The 6,397-nt window shown below is 44.9% G+C and overlaps 1 non-coding gene across 1 annotated transcript; it reads left to right on the top strand.

The window, feature by feature from the left end:
• Nucleotides 1–4,838: 4,838 nt before the first annotated feature.
• LOC119925065 lies at nt 4,839–4,976 on the top strand. The gene has a single exon (XR_005449736.1). It is a non-coding gene; the product is annotated as a small nucleolar RNA SNORA7 (small nucleolar RNA).
• The last annotated feature ends 1,421 nt before the right edge of the window (nt 4,977–6,397 follow it).

Consider the following 6,397-nt stretch of genomic DNA (forward strand, 5'->3'; position numbering starts at 1 on the left):
GTTCATCCTTATTGAATCGATGGACTAATCTGCAATTAAAAGACAACTGTTCACGTATAGTCAATCAACAATTAATCAATGGCATTTATTGAGCGCTTACTGTGTGTAGATCAGTGCACTAAGCACTTGGGAGAGTACAATACCACGGAATTAGCAGACATGTTCCTTGCCGAAAACAGGCTCGTGGTCTAAAGGGAGTTAATAGTCTAGAGAGAGTTTATAGTCTAGAGGAAGTTTATAGTCTAGAGGGATTTTACAGTCTAGAGGGAATTTTTAGACTAGAGGGAGTTTACAGCCCAGGGGGAGTTTATAGTCTAGAGGGAGCTTACAGTCTAGGAGTTTATAGTCTAGAGAGAGATTACCAGCAAGGCTTGCTTCAACCATTCTGAATCCTGGTGATATTTAAATTCAGGAATTTGGTGGAGTAGCAGATCCTGGAAATTCCCAGGGCTGAATTTGCTGTTAGAGGGAAAGACTGCTAATCAGATTACCTACCCCACACTCCCTTCTAGAACTCCTGGTGGGAGGGGTTTTATGAGTTAGTTGAATGTAGCTACAAGAGGGAATCCTTGAATAGACACAGGATATATTAAACTCTCCTTCTTGGGGTGAATTTGGCCAAGATCGCTCTTGTCTGGAGAATGCTAAAGGTGCATATAACTGAACTTTGGGGGTTGGTAAAGTTCCAGGTAAAGTTTTTGCTACCTATGGATTAGCATTCACAAAGAGTTTCCTAGTTTTTGTTTCTTGTTTTATGGGGATTTTTGTTTTGTTTTGTTTTAAAGGTATTTGTTAAGTGCTTACTGTGTGACAGGGCTGTACTGAGCACTGGGATAGATAATAATAATAATAATGATGGCATTGATTAAGCGCTTACTATATGCAAAGCACTGTTCTAAGCGCTGGGGAGGTTACAAGGTACAAGCTAATCAGATTGGAAACAGTCCATGTCTCACCTGGGGCTCACAGTTGTAATCTCTATTTACAGGCAAGGTAACTGTCACAGAAAAGTTAAATGACTTGCCCAAGGCCACAGAGCAGACAAGTGGCAATGCCAGAATTAGAACCCAGATCCTTCTGACTCCCAGCCCACTCTCTATCCTCTAGGCCATGCTGTTAGTCATTAGCCACCTCATCCAAGCTCCCTCATTTTGCACATGAGGAACTAGAGAGGTAATGCTGCATCTCTGAGGCTATAAAGCAAGTTAGTGACCAAATTTTAAGTCCACGCAACATGGCTCAATCTACCGTATGTTTTTGGGTACCAGAATTAGACAGCAAATTCCCTTAGATTTTTTCAGTGTTGGCAAACAGGCACTAGAGTTGATGGAGAGCGTGTTGAAAAGTAACTTTACGTTCACTACTTATGTGTGCTTTTTCCATGTGAATTCCACTTTTGCTGGAATGGCATTTAGGGAGAAAGGAAATGAGAGGCATTTCTTTTGAACCACCCCTCATAAAAATTGCTAAGCTCTCACTCGATGCCAAACCAGTCTATCCCACCAGGCCCAGAGGGGAGCTGAGAGGCAGTCAAGATGATGGACCCTAAAAGCAACCAACCGAACGGACGGATGAAGCCCGCACATCCGATAGGATTGGTGGGGCAGAACTTTGAAAGGTACAGGCCAAAAATAGTGTCAGAAATTATGGGGGCATGCAAAGAACTTACCGAAACTGGAAGCCTCAGGAACTGGGGCCTTCCTGATGTCCGGGTCAGCCTCCCTTTCCCGATCTGACATCCTGAGAGTGAAGCGCAGTCCGGCACAGGAGCAGAGAGATGGTGGACAGGAGCCACTGCCAAACTTTCCCAGAGTAGGAGAGCCTTTGCATTCATCACCAATGAAAACCTGTGTATATATGTGCATAGTGTTGTTAACAAGTTTCATTCCAAATTCATATAACTTAAACCTGAATATAATAGATGTACTAAAAATGTAAAGGAACTATTGCTGCAATTTTCAGCGTTAATATTAGAATATTATTTTGTAATTCCCTAAGAACTAATTTACCTTTAAAAGCAAGATTCTTTTCTCCTTTGACTTAGGAGATCAGCATCCTGATTTGTCCCTGCCAGGAAGTTAGAGAAGCAGCATGGCTTAGTGGGTAGAGCACGGGCTTGGAAGTCAGAAGGATCTGGGTTCTAATCCCAGCTCCACCAATGTCTGCATTGTGACCATAGGCAATTCACCTCACTTCTCTGTGCTTCATTTCCATCATCTGGAAAATGGGGATTGACAGTGGGCCCTATTTGGGATCTGGACTGTGTCCAACCTAATTGTCTTGTATCTATCCCAGTGCTTAGTACAGCACCTGATACATAGTAAGTGCTTAACAAATACCATATTAAAAATATCAGATTCCTCATCCACAGGTTCCCTGCCTTCAGGTATCCAAAATCTATGAAGGGACCTGCCCTGGGAGAACTTGAAAGCTGGAATCACAAAGAGTCAAGACCAGACAATTGTCAATCAATTGGAGCCAGAAAGGGACAGGCCTTGCTGCTGTCCCTTTTTAAGATGGTCAGCCAATTAATCAAATTTATTGAGCGCTTATTGTGTGCAGAGCACTGTACTAAGTGCTTGGGAGATTACAATATAACAGAAGCAGCGTGGCTCAGTGGAAAGAGCACAGGCTTTGGAGTCAGAGGTCCTAGGTTCAAATCCTGGCTTTGCCAATTGTCAGCTGTGTGACTTTGGGCAAGTCACTTAAGTTCTCTGTGCCTCAGTTCCCTCGTCTGTAAAATGGGGATTAAGACTGTGAGCCCCCCGTGGGACAACCTGACCACCTTATAACCTCCTCAGTGCTTAGAACAGTGCTCTGCACATAGTAAGCACTTAATAAATGTCATCATTACTATTATTATTATTATTATTATTATTAATCAGGCACATTCCCTGCCCATAATGAGCTTACCATCTAGAGGACCAGTTTACATTCTCCAATCCTAAATTGCTGGATGGTACAGGAGCTAGACACCCTGGCTTGACACCCTGAGCTCAGGACCTACTAAACTGTGGTATTTGTTGAGTGCTTACTATGTGCCAGACACTCTACTAAGCACCGGGGTGAATACAAGCAAATCGGGTTGGACATAGTTCCTGTCCCATGTGGGGCTCACAAGTCACAATCCCCATTTTACAGATGAGGTAAGTGAGGAACAGAGAAGCGAAGTGACTTGCCCAAGGTCACACAGCAGACAAGACACAGAGCTGGGACCCCATTACCTCCTCCACCACTCCATCCCAACCAGTAACCTCTACTCCTCCCGAACACACTTGCTCACCATTACTCTCTCTAAATTGTGCTACCTCTGGCCCATTCCCTGCCTTTCACGGAAAGAGCACAGACCTGGGCATCAGAGGACCTGGATTCTAATCTTGGCCCTCCAATTTACCTGCTGTGTGAATTTGGACAAGTCATTTCACTTCTTGGGGCCTGGTTTCCTCATCTGTAAACTGGGAAGTCCATCCTACTTAGAGTGTGAACCCCATGTGGGATAGAGACTGTGTCTTACTTGATTATCCTGGGTTTTCCCCAGAGCTTAGTACAGTGCTTGGCACATAGTAAGAATTTAACAAATATCATAGTTGTTATTACCACATTCCTCCCATCCTTCAAATCCCCTCTAAAAAGACAGTGACTCTGGGAGGTCTTCCTGCCTTCTTCCCTCCACCTTACTTACTTAACCATTGTTCATTCACTCACTTCTGTCCATTTTTTCCCCATTAGAGGCAAACTGCTTTTACTTGCTCGACACCCAGATGACGCTCAGTCCATACTCATACCAACCAAAGCTCAGGTTGCCAGCTGCTAGACCAGATACTTAAATAGACATAAACGAATCAAAAAAAATAACCTCAGAAAGCATATAAACCATTGCAAGAAAGGGCAGCATGTCAATAATAACGTGAATACTTTGATAAACTGGGCAAGACCGGTTTTTTCATAGACTTTTACTTTGACCCTTTTAGATTTTTCATTCTCCACAATATTCACCCCAGACCACTCTTTCTCCCAAGCAGCAATCCTGGCAAGTTGGCTCACTTAATCATAGCATCGTGGTGAGTGTTCGTTTCTATTCCAATCGGACAGTTACGAATAAATAATGTATTTTTACAACTGGAAGTGATTTACAACAGATTTGACTTATCGAGCAAGACCGAGTTCAGCACTGGTAAATATTAGTAAAATTCTGGATGGGATTCAGACCACATCGGTTGCTGCAGACCAGGGTGGGTTTCGGTGTCGGGGTGGGGGAGTGGATGTTTAGTCTCGTAATAAAAATCGTGAGCATTAAATTCACTTGGAAGTGCCGCATCGATGGCACCGAAAGCCCAATAATAATAATAATAATGGCATTTGTTAAGTGCTTACTATGTGCAGAGCACTGTTCTAAGTGCTGGGGTGATCAAGGTGATCAAGTTGTACCACGTGGGGCTCACAGTCTTAAGCCCCATTTTACAGATGAGGTAACCGAGGCTCAGAGAAGTGAAGTGACTTGCCCAAGGTCACACAGCAGACGTGGTGGAGTCGGGATTCGAACCCATGACCTCTGACTCCAAAGCCCGGGCTCTTTCCACTGAGCCACGCTGCTCCTCAGGTCCCTCCCAAGATGAAGAGTTACTAGTACAGAGGGGCTCTCCCCTTCCCTACGGCCTCGGCACGGACCGGGAGAGGACTTCCAAGGAGGGGCCTTCCTTCTTCAAGATCCCTTCGATGGCGCGTTGGCCGACAAAGGCCCCGAAGTTGGTTGAATGTCGGGATCACGTCTGGGGGGAACAGGGAGGAGGAGGGAGAGAATACGAAAATTTGGATTGAGAACAGCCCGGGATGGCTTTCCCCTCTCAGGATCACACCTGGAGAGTTTCCAGTCCTCTACCAGTCTCAACTATGGGAAGGAGAGTCAAGCAGAGGCCTGTCCATTCCATTCCTAGCTTGGGCCGTGGCTAGCGAGTGGAAGGCAATCTGCTACAAGTCAAAACTCCCCTGCGCTGGGCAGCAGCAGTATGGGAGAGAGTCGAGGGCGGAGACTCACGTTGGCTGTGTGGAAGGAGATAATGGTAAACCACTTCTGTATTTTTACCAAGGAAACTCTATGGATCCCCTACCAGAACGATTGCAGATGGAGGTGGGGAGATCTGGGAGAGATGTGTCCGTGGCGTCGCTATGAGTCGGAGACAACTTGACGGCATAAGACAAGACAAGGATGGCTTTAATGTCCAGGATCTCAACCTTTTTACCTTTATGTTCCGCAGTCTCATTCCTGCTACTCTACTCTCCAAAGGAACAGGTAAGAGAATGGGCATGAACTCCATCATTTTTTTTTTATTTTTATTTTATTTATAATGGCATTTATTAAGCGCTTACTATGTGCAAAGCACTGTTCTAGGCGCTGGGGAGGTTCCAAGGTCATCAGGTTGTCCCACTTGGGGCTCACAGTCTTAATCCCCATTTTACAGATGAGGTGACTGAGTCACAGAGAAGTTAAGCGACTTGCCCAAAGTCACACAGCTAAATGGCGGAGCCAGGATTTGAACCCATGACCTCCGACTCCAAAGCCCGTGCTCTTTCCACTGAGCCACACTGCTTCTCCAAGCAGCGTCATCATCATCATCAATGGTATTTATTGAGTGCTTATATTGTGCAGAGCTCTGTACTAATCGCTTGGAAGAATACGATACAACAGACTTGGTAGACATGTCTCTGCCCACAAAGAGGTTACAGTCTAGAGGGGGAGATAGACAGTAATATAAATAAATAATTTATCCTCCCCCTTCTAGACTGTGAGCCCATTGTTGGGTAGGGACTGTCTCTAAATGTTACTGACTTGTACTTCTCAAGCTCTTAGTACAGCGCTCTGCACAAAGTAAGCACTCAAGAAATACAATTGAATGAATGAATTTTTTTAAATAAATATCTATAAATATAAAGATATAGATTCCCTAAACCGCTTGTCTCCTGAAGTAGGAGTCATGTTTCCTGCTCTTGGTGTACTCTCTCAACCACCGTGTATGCTGCCCTGCCCACAGTAAATAGTCAAGAAATTCAACTGATTTGATTGATCGACCAGAAGCAGAATGGAGTTTCGGTCTCCATGATCCATTGAACATTCACCCATGAGTCTGTCCGATCCAATCTCCCGCTTCAAGCAACTGTGCTTTTGTCATCATGGGATGAAGAGATGAGGCACTCGTGGCTCAGTGGAAAGAGCCCGGGCTTTGGAGTCCGAGGTCATGGGTTCAAAAATCGGCTCCTCCAATTGTCATCTGTGAACTTCTCTGGGGCTCAGTTACCTCATCTGTAAAATGTGGACGAAGACTGTGAGCTCCCTGTGGGACAACCTGATTACCCTGCAACCTCCTCAGCGCTTAGAACAGTGCTTTGCACATAGTAAGTG

Source organism: Tachyglossus aculeatus, chromosome 2, assembly GCF_015852505.1.
Source record: "Tachyglossus aculeatus isolate mTacAcu1 chromosome 2, mTacAcu1.pri, whole genome shotgun sequence".
NCBI lineage: Eukaryota > Metazoa > Chordata > Mammalia > Monotremata > Tachyglossidae > Tachyglossus > Tachyglossus aculeatus.